The sequence below is a fragment of the Stegostoma tigrinum genome, chromosome 3 (genome assembly GCF_030684315.1).
Source record: "Stegostoma tigrinum isolate sSteTig4 chromosome 3, sSteTig4.hap1, whole genome shotgun sequence".
In the NCBI taxonomy this organism is placed as follows: domain Eukaryota; kingdom Metazoa; phylum Chordata; class Chondrichthyes; order Orectolobiformes; family Stegostomatidae; genus Stegostoma; species Stegostoma tigrinum.
In genome coordinates, this window is record NC_081356.1 from 78,374,570 (window position 1) to 78,400,745 (window position 26,176).

Sequence of the window (26,176 nt, forward strand, 5' to 3'; positions counted from 1 at the left end):
ATCTCTGCCAATTGCTATCACATGCTAACATCATGCAAGGTCTGATCATCAATTTCAAAGTTTCCTTTGCAGCACAACTTCCAGCAAAGCCCAGATTACTGCACTTAAATCATAAGTGCACTCTGACTGTTGTTACCATGGATCTCAATGCCACTGTTCAAAATTGGATATTAAAGCAGACTATTCTTCAACACATCACCAGGGTTTGCTGAAGCAGCAGCCAGGGAGAGAATGGCAGTGCCTTCATGGGAAAGGAGCCTGCTGTCCCCTTCTCCCATTACCACCAATGCCCTTGATTTTGCCTCTCTGTGAACCAGCTAAGACTGCTGCAGCATAAGCTCCAGTCTGAAACCTGGCCTCAGTGCTTAGAGCTATTTGAATGAGTCCTCCAACTGTAACATTTACAACTGCAAGTCAGCAGCTTTCGACCAGGCAAGCTGTAGCTGCTATGGATGCACTTCATAAGGCATGAATGATCTCAAGGCCAAGGACCAATTCCACCTCCCTGCCAAATATGTGGCTGGAGATGTAGCTCTGGGATTGGGCTTATCAGCCACACAAGGAACCACAGAGCCCATGAGCCCATGACCAGTGACATGGGAATGCCAAGGCATACATTAATTGTCATTAGTGAGTGATTGCCAACAATGACTTCATAAGGGTACTATGAGAGGTAAGGACACACAGAACTTTAAGAGAACTGATGAAAGGTTCAAGTTTGTATTCAATACTTGAATTGTAAATTTATAAAATCAGAATTAAAATTTGTATTTCCTGGTGGTGAATGTTTGTGTCGTCTTCCTGACAATGTGAAATGCCAGAGACAGAGGAGAGGCAAGAATTGCTGGACTGTTTGTTTATGAAGGGGTTAGTGAAGGTTTCTGGGATTATTCTGGTTTGGGAATAACCCAATCACATTGAGCACTGGCAGGATGGAACTGTCTACATTATAGCCCTTTGTTCACAACACCCTCTTGCATATCCATTTTGAGCAGAATGTCCTGCCCTGCGTCACCACCCTTCATTCTCCTAATCATGTTCAATTCCCTAGAGAAGTCTTACTTCCAGACATAGTTTGGTGGGTAACTTCCTTCAAGTCTAAAGATACCTTTGTATTTTTCTGTATTTTTGTTTGTTTAAGACTAAGGTCTGTTTAAAGGATTTCTGCACTTTTTAAAAAGCAAGTTTCCTCATACTCATTGTAAGGGCTGTTGTACTGCTGCTTGTTCCAGCACTGGAGGATGGACTGAAGAGCCAAAGAGGGTGTACAAAAGAGAGATTCAACAACAAGTACCTAATTGGTCTTTGGAAAGGTAATCAGTTGTAACATATCCGAACATTAGGCAAGCTGAGAAAAACTTCCAAAGCTTGAATAATCGTATAAGTAGCAGGCAGAAAAGTAATCTGGCAATTAACCTGCAAATTTTCATGATTCAGCAACAATGTCATTATATAGCACCTATAAAATAATGAAACATCCTAGCAACAGCAGCATTACAAAACAAAGCACAGTGCCATGGCTAAAGGTCAAGTGATCCAAAGCTTGTTCAGAAGTAGGTTTTAGGAAGGATCTTCAAAGTGGAAATGAGGGTATAGGGTGAGGAGATACCAGGAGAGAACTACAGATCTTATGACTTGTGGGAATTGAAGGTGTGGCCAATGGTGAAACAGTTGAAATAAAGGGTGAAAATGAGACCAGAATTGTAACTGCATGTTATTTCAGAAGGTTTTGGGACTGGAGTAAATTACAGAGACAGGTCATGAAGGGATTTGAAAATAAAGAATAAGAATTTTAAAGTCAAGACATTATTTGGTCAAAATCCAGGTAGATCATAGAACACATTAATTGATTCCTTATTAAATTGCTGGTGGGACCCTTCATTTTGAGCCATTCAAAAGATTCAGACATGAAACATCACTACCAAGGGCTAGGTTCATAACTTCTGAGTCACCCAACGCCAGAAACTAGACTGCACTTTTTTCTGAATTTGTAATTCTTCCGTTTGAGACTTCCTCAACAGTAGCATAGTATAGAGTCCAATATATCATAACAAGCATCATGTTTAGTAAGAATTTACAACCAGTTTAACCATCCAATTAACCTTCTTAAATGAAGTGTTTGTCCCTTTGATACAAAACCAGTTTTATTTTTCTTTTTAAGAAACAAAGACAGAAATTGCGAGAAAAACTCAGCAGATCTGGCAGCATCTGTGGAAAGAGAGCAGAGTTAACATTTTAGGTCCCATTAACCTTCTTCAGAAATGTTCTGAAGACCTGAAATGTTAACTCTGCCTTCTCTCCTCAGATGCTGCCAGACCTGCTAAGTTTCTCCAGCAAGTTCTGTCTTTGTTTCTGATTTCTAGCATCTATAATTTGTTTGTCCTCTTCTTTTTAAGATCCTGGCACAATTCTTTGGGATGCAATTGACAGTTCCCACGAAGCCTGACCTCTACAGAAAATTATCGATGCACATCACAAAAATATCTGCGGCATGAGCATCCCCCATATGCTACCTCACTGCATACAACTTTTTTTGCAGATATCAAATCTTTGTTTGATATCTTTTATTAATTTATCTTCCTATGTGTTTGTAGCTACTAAAACCTGTTAATGTCAAGGACCAATATTCCTCCTGATATTTCCAGTCTCAGTCATAGAGCAGAGAAAAAAGGCCCTTCAACCCATTGAGTTTGCACCGGTCAAAACCAATGATCTAATTATTCTTATCCCATAGGATTATTCTGTTTAATTCTGTTCCCTAATCTATTCCATAGTCATTGTTCATGTCAAACTGTGGCCTCTATTCATGCTCATCTCGCTTTCTGGACTACTCCTACACAACCTTCCTATTCTTGGACTTGAATTCCTTTTGTAAGTTTGCAATCTTTTCTGAAGGCTATGTTTACTGCCAGATCCGCTATCAGAAATTTTACAGGTTTATCTGACCTTCCAGCCTATAACCTCAATTTTCAATGAAAGAGCCTTACTCTAACCCTCATCTTGCACATTTAGTCAACATTTTGCACTTTCTCATTGCTTTCCCGGTTCTCGAATGACAAACTCCTTCCATTCAATGCTTCTTTCTGGCATATATAATGCCAACATCTAGCGTTTGCCCTCTGAAACAAATAGCATTGTCCTGTTTGTCAGGATCACTGTCTCCAGCTTCAGTCAGTCCTTCATCTACCATACTATGGTCCTCAATTGTCCAACATATGTATGCAAAGTGCAAGATGTCTGATCATTTCCTATGCCTTGTTCAGGTTCTGCAATTGGTGTAATCAGTGAAATATATTCTAACAGCTTGGGTCTCGTGCTATAAAAATACTGTTTTCCCATACATACCATCACCTTACCTGGACTTTCTATCATTTTTGTGCATCTCTTTTGTAAAGTAGCATGTTTCTAGGTGAAAATTTACCTCTGACGGCCTTAATGAATTCATCAAGGATCAAGTTTTCTTTAAAACTTCTGTGTTAATAAATTCCCTTCTCCCTGTCTGCAGAGCATTTGCATGCTTATAAAAAATTGAGTTAATTATAATCCCTTCCCAAGATGGTGGATAATCGCTGATAGAATGTTTGGATTTATTCAAAAACCAAATCTTATGATAGTCCCCAAACATGGGAAATGAGTTCCCCACACAGGCTACTCAAGGCAAATGTTATTTTACAACAGGATTTCTTTTGCGCACGCCATTGCTAAAGGGGCTTTCTGCTGTGTTTTGTTATTGTAGACTTAGTAAATCTACTTGCCATGTCTAAGTGCAAGAGATTTTTTTTTAATCATTATCCCATTCTTTCAAGTCCATTGCCACAACTACATTAAAGTTTCTGGTTAATCAGATTCATTATGGCATGAGATGGGTTTTTATTTTAAAAAATGGACCATATTTATTGCTGACATCCAAGGTTAGTGTACTAATCATCCATTAGTAGCTTTTTTAAATTCATGCTCCAAATGTTGGGCAAACTGCCAATGTAGTTTTAAAATAATTAAGTTCTTAACGAGGGGAAGGAAAGGCTATCATTTGATCCATATTTTGATTAGAGAAGTTGGATCTTGTTAATGGAATAGAATAATGTCTGGATTGTCTATACTGTAAATCAACTAAATTCCCAAAAATAATTGCCTTGTCTTCTTGCATTTGAGTGTTTTTCATATACTGCCCGGCCAACAATAAATATTTCACCTGTGCTGATATAATGGTTAACTCTAGTTATTTTGCAGAGAAACATCATTCGAGTAATTTCAACTTGTTGTTATCCCCAAATCCAAAGCAGTGGAACTCAGCTCCTTGATCTTTCATTATTCATTATTTGGAGTGTTTGTAGGTATATATTTAGCTAATCCACTCCACGCTTTGAAAATGCAGCTATTATCAAAAAACCATGCAATTTAATAGTCCACAACTAAAACATTAATCAGTGTGCTGAAGTTTCTTGCAAATAATTCAATTATCCCCGCCTGATTGATATCATCATCTTCTCCTTCCAATCTTTTATGTCATTCATAATAAGAAGTGCAGTATTATTCCACCTAGCACAATTATTGTATAATGATATTTAAGGTCATATTTAAAACATCTGTAAACCATTCCTGAGGTCCATTCTTCTCTTATAGTTCTTCAGTTCCTGGCATCTATTCTTATTGTCAAATTTCTCTTTATGCTCACTCCTCTTATTGTTATGGTTCTCCATTCATATGAAGACTTGCAGCCTATGTCTAGGCAGTCTCAAATTGCCGTTATCATTGAACCTTCAATTCTTTGTAACTGTTGAATGTCCCACTTGAACCATGAAGGTCACTTGGAATGTATAGCTTCCCAGTTCTTTTTTAAATGTTTCATGCATTTGTTCCAAAACCACATTTCTTTCTGAATATTTAACTCCAGCTAACACAAAAGATCTGTTCATGTTTAACACTGTAGCACAATCAATATTTTCAAGGCAAGTTCTGAGCCAGGATTCCAATAGAATCTTCTCAATTTGAACATGCTTTTTGTAAAATTCTGTGTTATATTTTATGGAGTAACAGTCCAGATTTTTCATTTCAAAGTCTAACCATACCTTGAACATATTTCCAACAGTTTTTAAACAAATTTTATATATAAACAAATTATTATCAATACATTCTCACAGTCCAGTTCTTGAGGCACAAACTCTGAGATCACTTTGCATCAGATCACACTTCTAGTCAGAAGCAATAGTGACAAAGCCAATTCTTGTTTTCTCTTTAGTATTTGCCCACACCTCTGCTTAATTTTTTCATTGATAATGCTCTTCTTCACAGAACATAAATTGTATAGCACCATTTTACGCTTGAATTCAACCATTCTTCTCAAAAGTATCTTAATTTACAGACTGTCTCAATTCCTCTTGTATACGAACTTTGTGGTACCCCACTGGTCACCGCCTGCCATTCCGAAAGGGATCCGTTTATCACTACTCTTTGCTTCCTGTCAGCCAGCCAATTTTCAATCCAACTCAGTAGTTTGCCCCCAATACCATGTGCCCTAATGTTGCTCACTAATCTCCTATGTGGGACTTTATCAAAGGCTTTCTGAAAGTCCAGGTACACTACATCCACAGGGTCCCCCTTATCCATCTTCATAGTTACAGCCTCAAAAAATTCCAGAAGATTAGTCAAGCACGATTTCCCTTTTGTAAATCCATGCTGACTCTGACCTATCCTGTTACTGCTATCCAAATGAGTCGTACTTTCATCTTTTATAATTGATTCCAGCATCTTTTCCACCACAGACGTCAGGCTAACGGATCTATAATTCCCTGTTTTCTCTCTCCCTCCTTTCTTGAAAAATGAGACAACATTAGCCACCCTTCAATCCACAGGAACTGATCCTGAATCTATAGAACTTTGGAAAATGTATACCAATGCATCCACGATTTCTAGAGCCACCTCCTTAGGTACTCTGGGATGCAGTCCATCAGGTCCTGGGGACTTATTGGCCTTCAGATCTAACAGTCTATCCAACACCATTTCCTGCCTAATATAAATACCCTTCATCCATTACCCTCGGTCCTTCAGCCACTGGGAGATTGTTTGTGTCTTCCCTAGTGAAGACAGATCCAAAGTACCTATTTAACTCTTCTGCCATTTCCTTGTTCCCCATTATAAATTCACCCGTTTCTGTCTTCAAGGGCCCAATTTTAGTCTTAAACATTATTTTTTCACATACCGGCAAAAGCTTTTACTAGCCTCCTTTATATTTTTGGCCAGTTTTCCTTCGTACCTCATTTTTTCACTGCATATTGCCTTTTCAGTTATCTTCTGTTGCTCTTTAAGAGCTTCCCAGTCCTCCAGCTTCCCACTCATCTTTGCTACATTATACTTCTTCTCTTTTATCTTTATACATTCCTTAACTTCCCTCATCAGCCACGGCCGCCCCTGCCTCCCCTTAGGATCTTTCTTCCTCTTTGGTATGAACTGATTCTGCACCTTCTGCATTATATCCAGAAATACCAGCCATTGTTGTTCCACTGCCATCCCTGCTAGGGTATTGTACCACTGAACTTTGGCCAGCTCCTCCCTCATAGCTCCATAGTTCCCTTTATTCAACTGCAATACTGACACTTCCGATTCTCCCTTCTCCCTCTCAAACTGCAGATTAAAACTTATCATATTATGGTCACTACTTCCTAATGGCTCCTTTACTTTGAGGTCCCTGATCAAATCCGGTTCGTTGTACAACACCAGATCCAGAATGGCCTCCTCCCTGGTAGGCTCCAGTACAAGCTGTTCTAAGAATCCATCTTGGGGGCACTCCACAAACTCCCTTTCTTGGGGTCCAGTACCATCCTGATTCTCCCAGTCTACCCGCATGTTGAAATTTCCCATAACAACTGTAGGGATACATTTGTGACAGGCCAATTTCAACTCCTGATTCAATTTACACCCTACATCCTGACTACTGTTTGGGGGCCTGTAGATAACTCCCATTAGGATCTTTCTACCCTTAGAATTTCCCAGCTCTACCCATACTGCCTCTACATCTCCTGATTCAATGCCCCCCCCTCGCAAGCGACTAAATATCATTCTTCACCATCAGGGCCACCCCACCCCCTCTGCCCATCAGTCTGTCCTTTCCATAGCACGTATAGCCTTGAATATTCATTTCCCAGGCCCTGTCCAATTGAAGCCACGTCTCAGTTATCCCCACAACATCATGCTTGCCAATTTCCAACTGAGCCTCAAGCTCATCCACCTTATTTCTTATGCTTCGTGCATTCATATATAATATTTTTAATTTGTTACTCCCTTCACCCTTCCTATCAATCCCTATTTCACTTGGCCATACTGTAAGATCCCTTCTTGAGTTTTGTGCTCCGTTGATTCTGTTGTCTTTCTTAACTTCTCTTACTCTTACTTTCCCTTTAACTTCATTCTTAAATTTCCAGTTTGTCCCCTCCTCCCACTACTTAGTTTAAACACACCTGTGTTGCAGTGGCAAACCTGCCTGCCAGAATGCTGGTCCCCCACCTATTGAGTTGCAACCCTTCCCTCTTGTACAATTTATCCTTACCCCAAAACATACCCCAGTAATCCAAGAATTTAAATCTTTGTTTCCTGCACCAGTTCCTCCGCCACACTTACAAGTCCATTATCTCCCTGTTCCTGCCCTCTCCAACCCAAGGAACTGGAAGCAAACTGGAGATAACCACCCTGGAAGTCCTGCTTTTTTCAGCCTTCTTCCGAGTTCTCTGAAGTCCCGCTGTAGAATGTCCCTCCTCTTCTTCCCGGCGTCATTTGTGCCGATATGCACCATCAACTCTGGCTCTTCACCTTTGCCCTTGAGGATTCCTTGCAATTTGTCAGTGACATCCTGGATCCTGGTACCAGGAAGGCAACACACCATCCTCAAATCTCGCCTGTTGCCGCAGAAACCCCTTTCAGTCCCTCTGACAATGGAGTCCCCTATTTCCACGGCTCTGCATGATGTCTGACTCCTCTGCTCTGCCCCATGCCAATTTTCGCCTCGCAGACCTGTCCACCTCTCGGTCTGGCAATGTCGTCTGCCTCGTCAGCTTCCAAGAAGGTCAACCTGTTTACAATAGGTGCTTCCCCTGGGGTCTCTTGTACTTCATTCATGTCTTCCTTCATCATCGACATCTCCTTTCTCTCTTCTGGTATCCTTGGTGTAATGACCTCGCTGAAGGTCCTGTCCAGAAAATTCTCATTCTCTCGGATGAGCCTGAGATCATCCAGTTCTTTCTTCAGGGCTGCATCAACCTCCTTCAGAAGCTGAATGTATACACACTTTCCACAGCTGTAGGAGCCAGAAGCACCATCAGTGTCCCTGACCTCCCACATCATGCACGCAGCACACTGAATCAGCTTGGCAGTCATGTCTTCACCTCTTCAACAGTGGCGTAATCTCCTCACTGAGCCTCTTCGCCTAAAACTCCTGAGCAAAAGACTCGCACTTTTCTCACCAGGCACTTCCCCCAACACCTTCTTTTTTGCTGTTAGCCTGTGGACTCTTAATTAGGTTAAAGGAGGAGGGTGGGAGGGACGCCCTACCGTGTAGGACCTGGGGCCTAGAACACACCTACTGAAATAGCACTCACTTACCTTCCCAACAGCCAACAAAAGGAAATGTGTATAGGAGCAAAGAGGTCCTTCTGCAGCTGTACAGGGCCCTGGTGAGGCCACACCGGGAGTATTGTGTGCAGTTTTGGTCTCCAAATTTGAGGAAGGGCATTCTTGCTATTGAGGGAGTGTAGCGTAGGTTCACAAGGTCAATTCCCGGAATGGCGGGACTATCATATGTTGAAAGGATGGAGCGACTGGGCTTGTATACACTTGAGTTTAGAAGGATGGGAGGGGGTCTGATTGAAACGTATAAGATTATTAAGGGATTGGACACTCTGGAGGCAGGAAGCATGTTTCCGCTGATGGGTGAGTCCAGAACCAGAGGACACAGTTTAAAAATAAGGGGTAGGCCATTTAGAACAGAGTTGAAGAAAAACTTCTTCACCCAGAGAGTGGTGGATGTATGGAATGCTCTGCCCCAGAAGGCAGTGGAGGCCAACTCTCTGGATACTTTCAAGAAAGAGATGGATAGAGGTCTTAAACATAGTAGAATCAAGGGTTATGCGGATAAGACAAGAACAGGATACTGATTATGGATGATCAGCCATGATCATAATGAATGGTGGTGCTGGCTCGAAGGACCGAATGGCCTACTCCAGCACCTATTGTCTATTGCCTATTGGCTATTGTCTCCTGAAAAAAGAGACACAGTTTTCTATCTTCTGCTACCAAGCTAACTCTGAGCGAAGGCCTGTTGATGAAATTGAATTTAAGACAGCCTCTCCTTGTAGATAGAATATCGATATTTTCTAAACAACCTGTTCAGAGATATTATTACACACCTCCAGAACAAATGGGACTTCTACCCAGGTTTCCGAGCCCAAAGGTAGAAACACTACTACTATATCACAAGACACCCCTGTTTCCACATTTAAACTTATTTTTTTCTTAAACTTTTTTTTACAATCAACTGTTCAAAGATGATATTCCACACACCTGAAGCAGGGGGGACTTGAACTCAGGTGTCCCAGTACATGGGTGAGGCATTGCCAAAATGCCTTAAAATTATATACCTCAAGAGGGTCTCTGTTTTATATTTAATCACTTAATTAACAATTAGCTCTAGTCAACAGCGTTAGCTCTTACAATGGTGACACAACTGGTCCTTATGTGCAAGTAGACAAGGGTGTTCTAGCATTCTGCGTCAGAAGTCTACATAAGCATACAGACCTTATATTATATTGCATATGTGCATGTAGCATCTACCAAATGGGCAATGCAGTAGCCAATTTAGTTCCTAGTAAGATTTGAAAAAGCCAACAGAAGAGGATGATTTTACAAATTCCTATTTGAGATTCCTGCTGTAAGGAATGTGGAATCAGAGTAGTGGGAGCGTCCTCTATTTTCTTGCTTTAGCTGGAATACTCTTGCTGGATGAAATTATTTTAACTGTGGGAGGCAAATTAGTTGACACAATCTATCAACATAATTTTATCTATAAAATTCACACGTAGTAACTCCAGATAGTCTGTCTTCGAGTGGCTAAGCACTTCAAGCCCAAAGCAGTAATATATTCCAATACCATCTGGCTTTGAGTGATTTCTGAATTTATTTATTAGCTTCTAATGAGATCTAGGTGGATACATAATTCAAGTTTGGAATTATGTTTGTGTAAGCTATTACAACCCTAAGTTTTTGGGTGCTACTAAATCAAATATCGCCAGCATTTTCCGGAGAATTTCCTCAGGGAATCACCTAATCAATGAGATCTTCATATTCACTGCACACATGGAGACAACCATCAAAGCTTTTACCAAACTTGTGCTGAAGAAGTCAACTGAAAAATGACATTATAACATGATATTAATCAGAAATCAATCAGCAAGTCTTGCAATTTCATGGTTCACTAGAGAAAGGAGAATTTAATAGAAAGAAGCTGATAGTAGTTGGATCATGTGATCAAAATCACAGATCTTGCCTTTTTATTTTCAATAACATTGTTAGGACAGGAGAATACTGTTTTACTCACTGGAGGTTGTAACATTGAGATATATTGCCTCAACACATTCAGGATCGCACTGACTGGCTGAAGATATACTCAATTTATCTGACAGATATTTTATAGTCTGTGCTTGTTAGGATGTTAATAGGTAATGTTATAAGCCAAGGCTCACAATGTGACAGAACAGAAGGTCAGTGCCAGAGCTGTCAAAATGTAGGGCCAATTCTGTAACTTGTGCTGCCATCTAGTGGGACTACATACTGGGAACAAACAAACAAAAATTGTATTTCATTTCACTCTTCCTGAAGTTGATAGAGTGAAGCCAGCCATTCTCAGGTCAAATTTTAGGTGCAGTCTGCCTACAAGACCTAATGCAAATCTAATTCTATCCTAAAACTATACATTGATCTGAATCTCATTCGAAGTTATTGATGATTGGAACCAAAAAGGGCAAACATCTTGAGTTTACCATATATTGTGTGTAAGATTTTTTTTTCATTTTATGAGCTTCTACTTAAAAAAAAACTTCAATTTTTAAAAAATCAGTACATTATCAATTGGCAGTCTTGGTAAACTGAGAAAAAAATTATAGACCTTAAATCCATTTAGTGTACTGTATCATGCAGTCCTATTATTATAGTTTTAGTATATCAATCTCAATGTAAACATAATTGTTATTCAATTTTTTTTTTATTGTTTGATTGATTTTATTGTCACGTGTACTAAAATACAATGAAAGCTTTCTTTATGTGCGGTACAGGCAGATCACCGCAAGCAAAGGATGTACAGATCAAAAAGACTTAGAGTCATACAGGTTATATTATTTGAGGCTAGAGTCCATTTAACAGTCTGAAAATAGCTGGAAAGAGGCTGTTCCTGAACCTGTTTGAACATATCTTCAGGCCTCAGTATCTTTTGCCTGATGGAAGAGGTTGTAGGAAGTCATTACCAGGGTGCGATGGTGATGTTGGCTGCCTTTCTGCAGCAGCGAGCCGTATAAATAGAGTTCATGGATGGGAAGTTGACTTCCATGATGGTCTGGGCTTTGCACATCATCTTCTGTAGTTTTCTATGGTCCTGGGCTGAGCAGTTGCCATAGCAGGCTGTTATGCACCAAGACAGTATGCTTTCAATGGTACATCTGTAGAAGTTGCTTATGGTCATGCCAAATTTTCTGAGCTGCCTGAGGATGAAGAGGCGTTGTTGTGCCTTCTTGACTGTCGCATCTACATGGGAATTCCAAGTCATATCATCGGTTATTGTCACTCTGAGGAACTTGGTGCTCTTCACTCTATCAACCTCACCTCCATTGGTGTAGATGGGGGCATATCAACAGTTGATTCAATTTCAAGTCAGTTTCTCCCAAATTACCAAGATCCACCACAATGCCCAAGTGGTCAGTTTATTTAAGGCAAATTATTATTATTTAAGTGATTTATGCTGTAAATAATATAACAGTGAAGTGTGTACCCCCTGCATTATGTTTCTATTACCTAGTGTGTGTTTTCACATTGATTGTTTTTACAAATGAGGACCTCTTGATTATCCAGCATATTTGATCAACCAGCACATTCTTGGTCTCATTGGCGCTGGATAAAGGTTGCTGTATTATGTTTTACCATGGTATGCTATAAAATACTGGCAAAGAAATTGGAGACAACAAGTAATTTGGTTCTGTTCTTCTGGTTAGATTGGAAACTGCATGCTGATTTCCAAGCAGTTAACATAATGCTTCCTTCCATTAAAAATTGTAGTATGTAAGAAATGGAAATAACAATGTTCTTTTACCATTTTTAAGGGTTTGCTTCTTCAGATAGCAACTTTTAATCCAGTTATTCATCTAACACATTAAATCAACCTGTCAGAAGAAACTTGTCATAACATGTAGATGCGGTGACTAAATTACCGGTAAACCTAGGTTACATGTGAACAAGCTAAACCAACCCACAACTGCACATTCAATTCGTTCTTACACCTGACCATCTAGTTCAGAAATAAATTGAGTTTTGAATAATCCTGACATCCAATCACACCTCTAGCCCTGTTTTTGAGCTGAGTGATAACTCATAAGTGGAATGTTACTTCCTAAAGTGTGGGTGCAACCCCAGTTGGGATTGCAGGAAAGAATGTGTTGCAAGCTCTTCCTCCTCTGAGTTTGTGCCCCCCTCCAGCACTGAGACCAAGGCAGCATCAGGCCTTACCCTGCCCCACTCTTCACCTTTTTCTCCAGGCCTGTTGGCACTTCACTGAGTTTCAAAACCCTGACATGAATACACAAAATAAAAACAATTTTACAATGTACTTTATTGTCATAATTTTTCATATTCATATCATATATTTTGCATTGATAATAGAGTAAATAAACTTAAATCAATTGAAAATATTACTCTGATGCTTTATTGCTGTTTTTTTCTTATTGTTTTCTGGTCACATTAATTTTCCAGTGTTAAAATGCAAAATAGTTTAAGAAGCTTTGCTTGAAAAGTATCTGAAGGAAAGCTGATACTTTGCAGGAAATTGTGAGACCGTGAATAAAATCTTTGACATTGACGCAGAAGAAATGATTAAGTAGAAGTAGAAAATACTGGGAATCTGCAACTGAGACTTGTTAAGACTATGTTCAGCGATATTGTTGCTTAGGAATCAGCACCATCAAGCAGTGATTCCTTCATAAGATCAATTTTCTTCTGGTGCTGGGATCACACAGTGGATGCTAGAAGTGCCAGATGGCATGATTCATAGAGTGGAAGGTGAGGATGAGAGGACAATTATTGTTGTCAAAGGAAGAAGGAGGGGAGCAGATGCACAGGAAATGAGGAATACACAAGCGGCTGTGTTAGGCACTGAAGGAGGGTAAGATAGAGAGAGAAAGATGAAGGAAGAGAAAATGGCATATTGAAAGAGAAAGAAAGAGATAAAAATACAGAGAGATATAATGAGAGAGAAATAAATAAATAACTTGGCTGGGTAATATTCTAACTTATCAAACTGTCATTTCTTTTACAATATCATTAAAAGTTAAAATAGTCCTGCTCTTCTTATATTAATCTTTATAATATATTGGTGGTATATTGTAAATGAACTACTCAGAAGTGCTGTCATGGTTAAAGCTGTAATGAAATGAGAAAAAGGAGACTATCACAAGAAGTGGAATCATCTAAGCCTATCTTCCATACAACTAATTGATAATCACAGAGCAACAAGAAAATGAATTTATAGGAAATCATGATGACACAAATTGAAAACCAGGTGTTTAGAATGAGATTTGTGGTTGACCATGTTGTTTTATTGCAACATAGTCAGCACATTAATTTCCTAAGTATAGAAATGGAAGCAGGAATAGGTCATTTGACCCCTCAACATTTCTCCACCATTCAACAAGATCATGGTTAGTTTGGCAAACGCCTCAACTCTTGTTTTGTGCCAAATCCTCAGAGTCCCCAAATCCCCAATAAGTCGAAAATCTATCTACCTCTTCTTTAAATACATTTAGTGATCTCACCTAATGTCTTCAGCCACTCTGATAAGTCACCTACTTCATCCCAAGAATCAGTCTAGTGAATGTCTTTTGAACTGTGTGTTGTTATACAGGATTGCAGTATCTAGCCGGCACAAACTGAATTACTGAACAAGTTACCATTTTGTCTGGCTTTTACTGAGATCTTGTGTCTGTACAGCGAATGGCTCCTGAGTATTCAACTCTGGAAGTGTCTTGTCACAACGGAATTTGACTTTCTGCCCATTCACCTGAGTTTTTTTCATTCACACTTATTACTAGCTCTTAATGGCTTTTAATAGCTGTTTTGCTATTGTCAGAGTAATTTGTGTTTGACATAACAGTAGACTTTGTACTGGACTAGAGTGCTGTTATATATTGCAAATCTTTTTTGGCACTTTGAGAGTTATCAGTGCAAGCTTTAGACTTGCTCCAGTTGAAATGAATGGCAGTTGCTCGACATCTGATGTGGTACACCAGATCCTCATTCATGTTATTGCAGAGTTATCTCCCCACTTGGCATAGCAATGACACAGTCATGTGACCTTAACCTTACTTTAGGGACTTCACTTTTGCACAATGATGTTGATCGACGTTGCACAGGTCTGCAAAGGTCATGATGCACCAGTTTCTATCTGACACTTTGTGTTGTTCTGACATTCTCCTTCTGCAGTCCTCATTCCAACTGTCACAAGCATGCCTCACGTATCAACTTGACTGAATTAAACTGTTCTATGGTGTATAGTGATTCATTGGAGTCTTGAGCAGCCATCTCTCTTGTGCCATTGGTACCTGCTTGTTGTGATTCTTTTTAGTCATACACTTACTTGCAAAACTGTTCAGCCTTCCCCATGCCTTCTTCTCTTTTGCATGGTATCTTCTGCTCTATTTGCATTCAACTGTTTGTCTGGGATTGTTTGTCCTGTCTGTCTCGAGTTAATACAAGCCCTGGTCTGTTTTGCCATGAATGTTCTCAAGCTGTTGATTCATAACCTTGGCACTTCCATGCAGGTCAATTGCTCTCCTGGGTAAGTTTGTCTTCTTTCAGAAGGTGTGCTTTCACATTTGGATTGCTTAGTCCTACTGCAATCCTGTCGCTATTTAGTTCATCCTTCAAATCTGCAAATTCACAGGTTTCTGCAAGCTCAGTTAGTGATGCTACATATTAATCAATTTATTATTTGTCATTTTGCTCTCTAGTATTAAGTGCATTCTGTTCGCACTTAACATGCATTTGGGGCTAAAAGTATGTCTTCAACGCTTTTAAAATATATGTGGCATTTTTTTTTACTGCTCTTCAAAGAGATTAAGGATGGAGTACATTTTGAAACTGCTTCATCCCAATGGTGATAAAAGTGTAGTGATTTGTATTTATTAAGATTTACTAAACAAACCTGTAGCTATTACATTGTTCATGGAAGAATTTCAAATTCTGCCTCATCTTCCAAGTTTGAACACAAACTGGTTGGAGATAACCTCAGAATGTTTCTCTGAGGCAGTATTTTTACTGTGATCTTTGTGTTTTATCTTTTAGTAATAGCTCACAGCTCAGCAGCTGTGCTTTTCATTTTTCATTTCATTTCATTTCCTGCCACTCAACTTTCTGACACCATGTTTCAAGTGGAAGATACAAGAACATGTTCAATACGAGGACTTCATTGAAGTGAAATTTACGATGTCTGCCTACAATGCATATGCCTCATGGTAGAAGTCACATGACTTCAGCAGACTAGCACAGATGTTGGTACATTATTGCTTTTCAATCCAAATACTTAGTGAGCTACTGCAGCGCATCGACTCGACAGTAATGCTGCTGCTACTATACAGTTTTGCTGAAGGGAACAATTACTGTATGTGTAGGGTGTGATGCCAATCAAACTGAATGCTTTGTCCTGAATTTCTTGGGTATTTCTGGATCTGCAGTCTTCCAAGAAAGTGGGAAGTACGCCATAACACTCCTGATTTGTGTTTTGCAGTTGATGGGCAGGCTTTGGGTTGACGGGACACGGGTTACTCGTGGTAGAATTCCTAGGTTCTGACATAAACCAGTTCAGTCTCTGATCAATGATTACCCCTAGCATATTGATCATGGGGGAGTTCGACTACAGTAATGAGATCAAATGTCAAGGGACGATAGACAGATTCACTCCTTTTGGAGAAGGTTATTGTATAGTTTCGAAAAACAGCAAATGCTAATATCAGTCCAAGCCTAGATTTTATTACAATGAGCACAAATTGCCTTGGCATCTAAGGAGTTGTAAATGGTGCTGATTATTGCTCAACCAACAGGCAACATTCTCACTTCTGATTTTACAATAGATGAAATTGTTAATCTCATCGAGGTAGACCACTGGAAATCAAGCCCTACTATTCCTGGTATATTAATACAGTTAAAGAGTTTATAAAAGTGTGAAATATTCCTCAATTTACCTGTCTTTGTTTGACAGAAATCACCGATCAAGGTTCTATATTTAGTAAGAGTTATTACTTATAGTGAGTATATAGATTCCAGCTACAAGTAAACAAGTATGAACCATTGATATATGACTGTGAGTTAAAACTCTACTTCCGCTTTTAAAAGCTTCCCATGTACACATGTACAGAGAGATACATAGATGATGGGCATTATGTGTGCAGTTAAAGCCTGATCTCGCGGTTGCATTGTCCCTGACTCTCACAGTTTGCTGAGAAGATCATTGTGGCTTGTTAGGATTTGGTTCTCCTCGATCTTCATTCTCCAAATGCTTCCATTTGCTTTCAGGAGGCTCAGGGCAACTAGCTCACTATTAAAGTTCCTGATTTATTCATTAAAAACTATAGCAACTAATAAGGAGAAATAAACCAGCTTTCTTAGCTTGAACTTATTTTTACTGCAGAGAAAAAGGCAACACATTCCCATTCCAGAGATCAAATAGCTTCGGACCAAATATCATTATTCACAAGTTGTTCCACCACCTGGCAGTCAATCACAAGTTTGTTGACAGGCAGAGGCATTTGCCACCAACAACTCAGCATTCAACAGACCATCCAGCTATTTGTTGCTGGCTGAATCTCATGTTGCAAACATTTTCTGGTTCTAATTAGTCTGCAACTGAATCTCTCCACAATTGCCTGAACTACAGCAGTGTAAACAGCACTTACAATGGGTATAAGTAACTTACTTTTCAAAAGTGCCTTAATCTTTGGACTTTAAAACACCTCCTTTCTCATTTCAGTCACTATGAAAAATATAGATAAGTAAAAATACAGTAAAAGGACATTGATGAAGCAGCTGAGAAATGGTTGAGCCTAGGACACTACCTGGAAGAACTCCTGCAGATATCCTGGAGCTGAAATAATTGGCCTCTAACAACGACAGCTTCTTCCCACATGCCAGACATGACTCCAACCAGCAGACAGCTTCCCCCCTGATTCCCATCACTTCAAGTATTCCTCGGACTCCTTGTTGCCACATTCAGTCAAATGCTGTCTTCATGTTAAGGGCAGTCACTCTCACCTCTTTTCTGGAGTTTAGCTATTTTAACTAAATTTCAATCGGAACACTGATGAATACATGTTCCATCAGTTAATTGATGACCATGAGTAGACTAATGGGCCAGTAATAGGCTGGGTTGGATTTGCCCTGCTTTTTGAATACAGTACATACCTGGACAATTTCCCACATTGTCAGGTAAATGTCAAGTGTTGTCACTGTATTGGAGAAGCCTGGCCAGGGAAGGAGTAAGTTCTGGACCAGTACTATTCAGTACAGTTATTTGACTAGCCCTTGTGGTGCTATGGTCAAAGCCAAGATGCCAATCTAGTTTATTTTAGACTTTATAGTGGTTTTGATACAACTATGTATAATGCTAGGCCATTTCAGTGGGCAGTTAAGAGTCAATCACATTATTTTGGGTCTTGAGTCAAGTGTTGGCTAGACCAGGTAATGGCAAGCGATTTCATTCTCTAAGGGCCACATGTGAAGCAGATGGATTTTTATGACCCTCAACAATTGCTACATGGTTACCATGAGACCAGCTTTTGTTTTAATTTCAGATTTTATCATATTCGAATTTCATCATCTGTCACAGTACAGTTCAAACTCATGTCCCCAGAACATTACCCTGCATTTCCATCCCACCACTCCTTATTTGCCCATTGATGGGGCTGTGGCCAACAGTGGGTTTGAAACAATCAAAGAAAATTGTATCCTCTTTTGTACCTCCCACATCTTCCTCAGGCACAATCACTTCTGAGCTACAAGCTACAGGTAATATATCCAGTATAAGCACCTCTCCATTTTGCCTTTCGCCCTCCCGAACATTTCCTTTGTGTTTTTCTCTTTGAGATGTGCAAACAGTATAACTTGGCAAGGTTGAACAAAAATAATACAAAGAAAGATGATGAAAACATTGGGCTGCATCGTGTTTTTACACTCGCAAACAGCGGCTTAGATATTAATGTTGTGTGTAATCTGGGGGGGAGGCATCAGAGGTGGGTCCTGGACATAATGAAATATCAAGCACAGCAGGTGCCAACTCATTGAAAAGCATGGTCACACGAGTTCTGCTGCACAGGCCTCAGTTAAACATCTCAACTGTACAATACATGGGGGAAAAGAGGTTGTTTAGCTCAGTTGGTTGGACAAAAACAGAAGTTGCTGGAAAAGATCAGCAGGTCTGGCAGCATCTGTGAAGAAAAAAATCAGAGTTAACATTTCGGGTCCGGTTACCTGTCCTCAGACCCTTCCTGAAGTTGGTTGGATGGCTGGTTTGTAACGTAGAGCAACACCAACAGTGGTAGAAGCAGGTACAGTTAAAACATTTAAAAGAAATTTGGACAGGCATATGAATATTTGGGGTGGCATGGTGGCTCAGTGGTTAGCACTGCTGCTTCACAGCACCAGGGACCTGGGTTCGATTCCACCCTCAGCCGACTGTCTGTGTGGAGTTTGTACATTCTCCCCATGTCTGCGAGGGTTTCCTTCGTGTGTTCCAGTTTCCTCCCATAGTCCAAAGATGTGCAGGTTAGGTGGATTGGCCATGCTAAATTGCCTGTAGCCTTCCGGGATGTGTAGCTTAGGTGTGTTAAAGGGGATGAAACTGGGTGGGATGCTCCAAGGGTCAGCGTGGACTTGTTGGGCCGAAGGGCCATTTTGCACACTTTAGGGATTCTATGATCTATGATGATGATGAATAGGAAAGGCTTAGAGGCATATGGGCCAAATGCAAGCAAATGGGACTGGTTTAGAATGGGAAATATGGTCAGCGTGGACAAGTTGGACTGCAGGGTCTGTTTCCACCCTGTATGACTCTATGCACAGGTTTGACTCACATACTAGTCACGGTCTTGCCCCTCACTTCAGGTATGGCAACCCTCAGCAAAGCTCACCACCAGTTATTTCTCTCTAAAAGGAGAGTGGGACTTTGATGACATTACCCCGCCTTTATGTGTTGAAGACTGACTAATCTTAGATGGTGGAAGGATAATTTGAGCAGATCACAAACAATGACCCTGACATTGCAAACTGTTGAAGATGCCAAAGACTTTATAAGGGGTGCTGAGGAGATTAATTGATGCTGCATCATGAATCTGAAGCTTTTGTGTCATGGGAAAGCTGAAGAATCTGGAGTTGTTTTCTTCAGAACAACACAGCTAAAGATCAGGCTTGATGTAGGTATGCAAAATCATGAAAGATTTTATGCAACCAAAGTTGATTCCAATTTTAATTCATTCATAAGATGAGAGCATCACCATGAAGATAAGAATTTATTGCCCAACCCTGGTTGCCCCTGAGAGGGTGGTGAGGCAGTCCTTGGGGTATAGCTTGGAGCGCCTAGAACATGTGGATTTAAAATAATCGAAAAAGAGCCAGATATAAGACGAGACGAATTTTCTTTATGCAATGTAGTCTAAAGCCAGGTCCTCAAAGCTACTTGCAATTATCTAACAAGGCCATCTGTATTCTTCCCCATTGAAAGTCAGCGGGTTCCCACCAGCTGTAGCTACTGGGTTAGCACAAGGCCAGGTAAAGGCCCCTGAAAACAGGTGTTAAGGGAAAGCTGGAGGGTACACAGTTCAATATTATATACACTACTGGAAGAAGTGTTGCTAGATGTGTGTTAGTTGTCCTATTTGTGCTGAAGTGGGATTTTTACAGTATATTTACTTTCAGGAATTTGGCCAAGAAGATACTGTGATGCCTTATAGCAGATAGATGAAAGGATAGATCACTTAAGATTAATGGTGTGGAGAATGTTATCAGGGGAATTGAAATGTGATGCGCCACTCGTGGACTAGCTATCTGAAACCATTGGATTAGATTTAATGATGGTTGCAGGAGTTACAAAGCAGGGCTGAAAGTAGGAATTGAACCTGTTTCAACAGTAAGCGGGACCACTGCTGGGATATATCAGCGATAATGCCAGAGTTGACTTCCGTAATGAGGAAGGATGCTTGCCAAAAGCTGCTGGACAATCAGCAGGCTGGAAGCTCAGTGCCTAAGCAGTGCAAAAAGGAACAGAGACCATACCCAAAGAATAAGAGTACACCACACTCAGCCAGGTAACTGGATCTGCAGGGTACCAGGATTAGTGATGCAGGCTCAGCAAAGTGGAGAGTGAGGTTCAGCAGGCAAATTTGTAATAGGGATAACCATTACTGGGGTACATTTCCATGGGTCAAAGAGTGCCCAGAGCTCAGGAGAAGGCCGTAAAATTTTACAGGTAGATCTGCAATGACGCAAGTTTCATTAATGCAAACTGGCTGTAACACGATTGAAGAATAGTGAAAGCTGTTTGGATAAAGCAAACTTTCTGCTGTACTCGTATAGTGATTTTCTATAGCGATTTTCCTAAAAACACAATTTGCAATGGCGCTTTTTCGATAGTGCAATTTTCCATAGCACAAGGTCACACAAGAATGTAATTATTGCGTTATAGGATAAATACCTGTATCTGTCACCTTGAATGAATCCTAACATTCATAATAAGACTCATTATACATTATCCAACCATGGTTTTATCCATAATTTTTAATAAAGCCCTATTGGAGGATAAAATCAATTATTAAATGTGTAGTGGCCCACAGAAATATTGATCCTGCTGCAGAATTCAGCATGATACATTTGCAGCATAATTAATACTGATATTGAATCATAACTGGAGATGATAAATCATAAGCACAGTGAAGGATTTCAGTGCACTTTAGATCAAACACAACACAAAGCATTAAATAATGCCTCAACTAACACATAGCCTATATGTTTACCTTTTGTGTATTAGAACATGTTTTTACATTATGTTGTGAAATCAGAGTTGCACCTAGGGTCTGTGGGCCAGATTTCAGTGTTCTAGGTCCAGGAATAAAAATTTATTATTGAACATTTCGTCACACCTAATATTAAAATATCAAATTTTGCCTTACTATCAAAAAACACATGCCACGATCACATACACGCAATGTTCAATCCATTCTTTTATCATTATGTCTTTCATCCAAATTACAATCGTTAGCCTAACTTTACTGTTTTCTAAGCGATGGTAATGGGAACTGCAGATGCTGGAGAATCCAAGATAATAAAATGTGAGGCTGGATGAACACAGCAGGCCCAGCAGCATCTCAGGAGCACAAAAGCTGATGTTTTGGGCCAAGACCCTTCATCAGAGAGGGGGATGGGGAGAGGGTTCTAGAATAAATAGGGAGAGAGGGGGAGGCGGACCGAAGATGGAGAGAAAAGAAGATAGGTGGGGAGGAGAGTATAGGTGGGGAGTAGGGAGGGGACACGTCAGGTTGCAGGGGAAGGTGCCAGGTGTAGTGGGGTTGGAGGGCAGTGTAGAGCGAACAAGGGAGTCACGGAGAGAGTGGTCTCTCTGGAATGCAGACAAGGGTGGGGATGGAAAAATGTCTTGGGTGGTGGGGTCGGATTGTAGATGGCGGAAGTGTCGGAGGATGATACGTTGTATCCGGAGGTTGGTGGGGTGGTGTGTGAGAACGAGGGGGATCCTCTTGGGGTGGTTGTGGCAGGGGCGGGTTGTGAGGGATGTGTTGTGGGAAATGCGGGAGACACAGTCAGGGGCGTTCTATTCCCAATTCCTCCGCCTCCGCCGCATCTGCTCCCACGATGAAGCAATCCACTCCTGCACATCCCAGACGTCCAAGTTCTTCAAGGACTCCAACACATCCCTCACCTTCCTGGACTGCTCAGTCTCCATCTCAGGTAACCAGCTAGAAACTGATGTCCATTTCAAGCCCACCGACTCTCACAGCTACCTAGAATACACCTCCTCCCACCCACCCTCCTGCAATAATTCCATCCCCTATTCCCAATTCCTCCGCCTCTGCCGCATCTGCTCCCATGATGAGGCATTCCACTCCCGCACATCCCAGATGTCCAAGTTCTTCAAGGACTGCAACATTTCTCCCCCGCAGTCGTCGAGAACGCTCTTGACCGCGTCTCCCGCATTTCCCGCAACACATCCCTCACACCCCACCCCCACCACAACCGCCCCAAGAGGATCCCCCTCGTCCTCACACACCACCCCACCAACCTCCGGATACAACGCATCATCCTCCAACATTTCCGCCATCTACAATCCGACCCCACCACCCAAGACATTTTTCCATCCCCACCCTTGTCTGCCTTCCGGAGAGACCACTCTCTCCGCGACTCCCTTGTTCGCTCCACACTCCCCTCCAACCCCACCACACCCGGCACCTTCCCCTGTAACCGCAGGACGTGCTACACTTGCCCCCACACCTTCTCCCTCACCCCCATCCCAGGCCCCAAGATGACTTTCCATATTAAGCAGATGTTCACCTGCACATCTGCCAATGTGGTATACTGTATCCATTGTACCCAGTGTGGCTTCCTCTACATTGGGGAAACCAAGCAAAGGCTTGGGGACCGCTCGGTTCAAAATAAACTACTGCACCTCCCAGTCACGAGCCATTTTAACTCCCCCTCCCATTTCTCAGAGGACATGTCCATCATGAGCCTCCTGCAGTGCCACAATGATGCCACCCGAAGGTTGCAGGAACAGCAACTCATATTTCGCTTGGGAACCCTGCAGCCCAATGGTATCAATGTGGACTTCACAAACTTCAAAATCTCCCCTTCCCCCACTGCATCCCAAAACCAGCACAGTTCATCCCCTCCCCCCACTGCATCACAAAACCAGCCCAGACTGTTTCCGCCTCCCTAACCTGTTCTTCCTCTCACCCATCCCTTCCTCTCACCTCAAGCGGCACCTCCATTTCCTACCTACTAACCTCATCCCACCTCCTTGACCTGTCCATCTTCCCTGGACTGACCTATCCCCTCCCTACCTCCCCACCTATACCCTCCTCTCCACCTATCTTCTTTTCTCTCCATCTTCGGTCCGCCTCCCCCTCTCTCCCTATTTATTCCAGAACCCTCACCCCACCCCCTCTCTGATGAAGGGTCTAGGCCCGAAACGTCAGCCTTTGTGCTCCTGAGATGCTGCTGGGCCTGCTGTGTTCATCCAGCCTCACATTTTATTATCTTGGATTCTCCAGCATCTGCAGCTTCCATAATCACTGATACAACTATGTAATTGGTTCCTGGGCAGTTGAACAGCATGTGGGTGTGAATATTCAAGAAAACACTGGATCTCTGGAAACGAAGGTCTAAATGAAAAAAGATCTGAAGCCTGAAGAAAGCCAGTTTATTTCTCTCATCAGTTGCCTATAAGCTGTGGCTCTTATCCAATAAATCAGATGCTATATGGGTGTGAACCAGTTCCTCTGCATCTCCAGGAAATGAGTGACAATACCTGGAGAGGAAAGATTAAGGACCACCAAGTTCTGATGATCAAAAAGGATCATCTCAGCGCACCCCTGAGGAGACCAGCCTGTCCAGTCTTTCCCTCTGCTTATGACACCCAGTTATTTTGTCTGGCTGTGCTCGTCAGATGTGTTTGGGGGGGAATTGGAGTTTAACCTAGTAAAGTTACATGTCAAAGGTTCGTAATTGCTTACGTGTAGCTAGAATCTAGTTATTTAAAACAAATAATAATTATTGTTAAATACAGAAACCTGGCCCATGCTTATTGTCAACCGGTATTGGTAAATTGAAGAAATTTGAATACTTTTATAAAATCTTTAACTTTTGTGATGATTTGATTTCCAGCATACTACCCTAGTGAGGCAAAACAATAATGAGTTTGAATTTGCGAAAAAGATGCCCATCTTCAGTAAAAAAAGATTTAGAAAGAGTTTTAAAAGAATTGTTTCGTAATTGTTCACTTATCATGAGCCAATGTTGCCTTGCCCATTTTGTCCACTCAGCAAAAATAACCCAGAACATCAAAAACGCCCAAAAGCCGAACTCATAGAATCCCTACAGTGCGTAAAGAGGCTATTCAGCCCATTGAGCCTCCAATCTTGCCCAGAAACAGCTCCACCACCCTATCTCAATAAACCAGCATTTCCCATGGCTAACCCTCCTAGCCTGAACCTCTCTGGACACTACAGGCAATTTAATATGGCCAAACAACCTAATGTGAACATTTTTGTACTGTGGGAAGAAACCAATGCACCCAGCAAAAACCCATGCGGACACAGCAAAAAATTCCACACAGACCATCACCCAAGGCTGGAGTCAAACCTGATTTCCTGGTGCTGTGAGGCAACCGTGCTAACCACTAAACCACTATGCTGCTCTCATTTATTTTTGGATTCTAATATCTAAAAATTAAGAGAGAGTTCCAGTTCTGAAAAATGATGGCATCCTCTAACAAGCTAAAGCATCGGAGTGGAGCTTTTTTTCCAAAAAAAAAGAAACAACACAAAATGATGATTAAAGCTACTAATCTGCCTTGCATTAAATTTAACATTGCGAACCATTGTATTGGATGAGAAAAAACAGTCCACAGTGTCAAAAAACAGTCTTTCCAGCCAATGACGTTAATGACAGATAGGGATAGTTTTGTTTTACAGTCAGCCGTGTGAGACCCCTGCACTCAGAACCCAGAGAACTGGTGCAATTCTCTCCTATCTAGGACAAAGACAGCTCAACATTCACGTAGTAGCAAATGATTCTCATTAACATGAGCATGTTTTGGTTCATTCTGTCAATTTCAATCCCTTTAGACATTTTCAAACTGAGTGCTGACCTTCATCTCCATATTTTCCAAGAATAGTGACATGAATAGATTACCAAGATGGAATTTTGCAGAACATAATTATCATTAGTAATGATTAACCCAGCAATGATTTAAGCAGCAGCTCTCCATGGTGATTCTGTCTCTTCACAAGGCTGCAGATATAAACACTTCCAAATCACAACTAGCACAGATGCCATTGGCACTCACTAACAAAACAAAGATATTCAAAATTATATACATTCAGTACACAGAACAGAATAAAAATAATGTTAATTTTCATTGGATTTCTTAGTAACTGTTTGACTTTAAAGGTTAACCCGGCAAGGACTCTTCTTAATTCATCTTCACCATTTCTAGTTACTTAGTTTGATCCATTGTTTTCATGTTGGTTTAACTGAAAATAAATATATGGCCACACAATATGGGCTAAAGAGGTGCCCCATTTCTCAAGCAAAGAGGCAGTGGTTCATGACCTGCCAACATTAATTGCAATTGATGCAGGCAGCATGCAAACCTAATTCTGCTTGCTTATTTACCTGATGGTAGCATTGGTTGGCTGCCTTGCTGGTTGTCTGAGGCCTCCATCAAAATGGGGAAAATGCAGGGGTCAATGAGGCCTTCATAAACCACTCTCAGAAGGAAATTAACGACGCGGCTGGAATGGGGGCCAATCAAAATAAAAGGTCCGGCTGCAAGAAACTGGCAATAGCCTTGCAAGAAATTTAATGACCATTCATGAGTAGGAAATGCAGGCAAGTGCATCTTCAAAGGACCTCATACCCTCTGCATTACCAACATCCCATGCTGCTCAATACTCTGCACCCCCATCACTCACCTGGCAATAGGACTGGCAACCAGAGCTGATGCCAAACGTCCAAGCTATCTACCCTGCTCTCTCACATCTACTAATACTGTCAGCTCCACATGCAACACCTGCTCAGTCCACGCCCTTTCAGCTATTCAGCTGTGGCAAACAAATCACCTGAACGTGGTGGCTGCTCAATCACTTCTCTCTGTCTC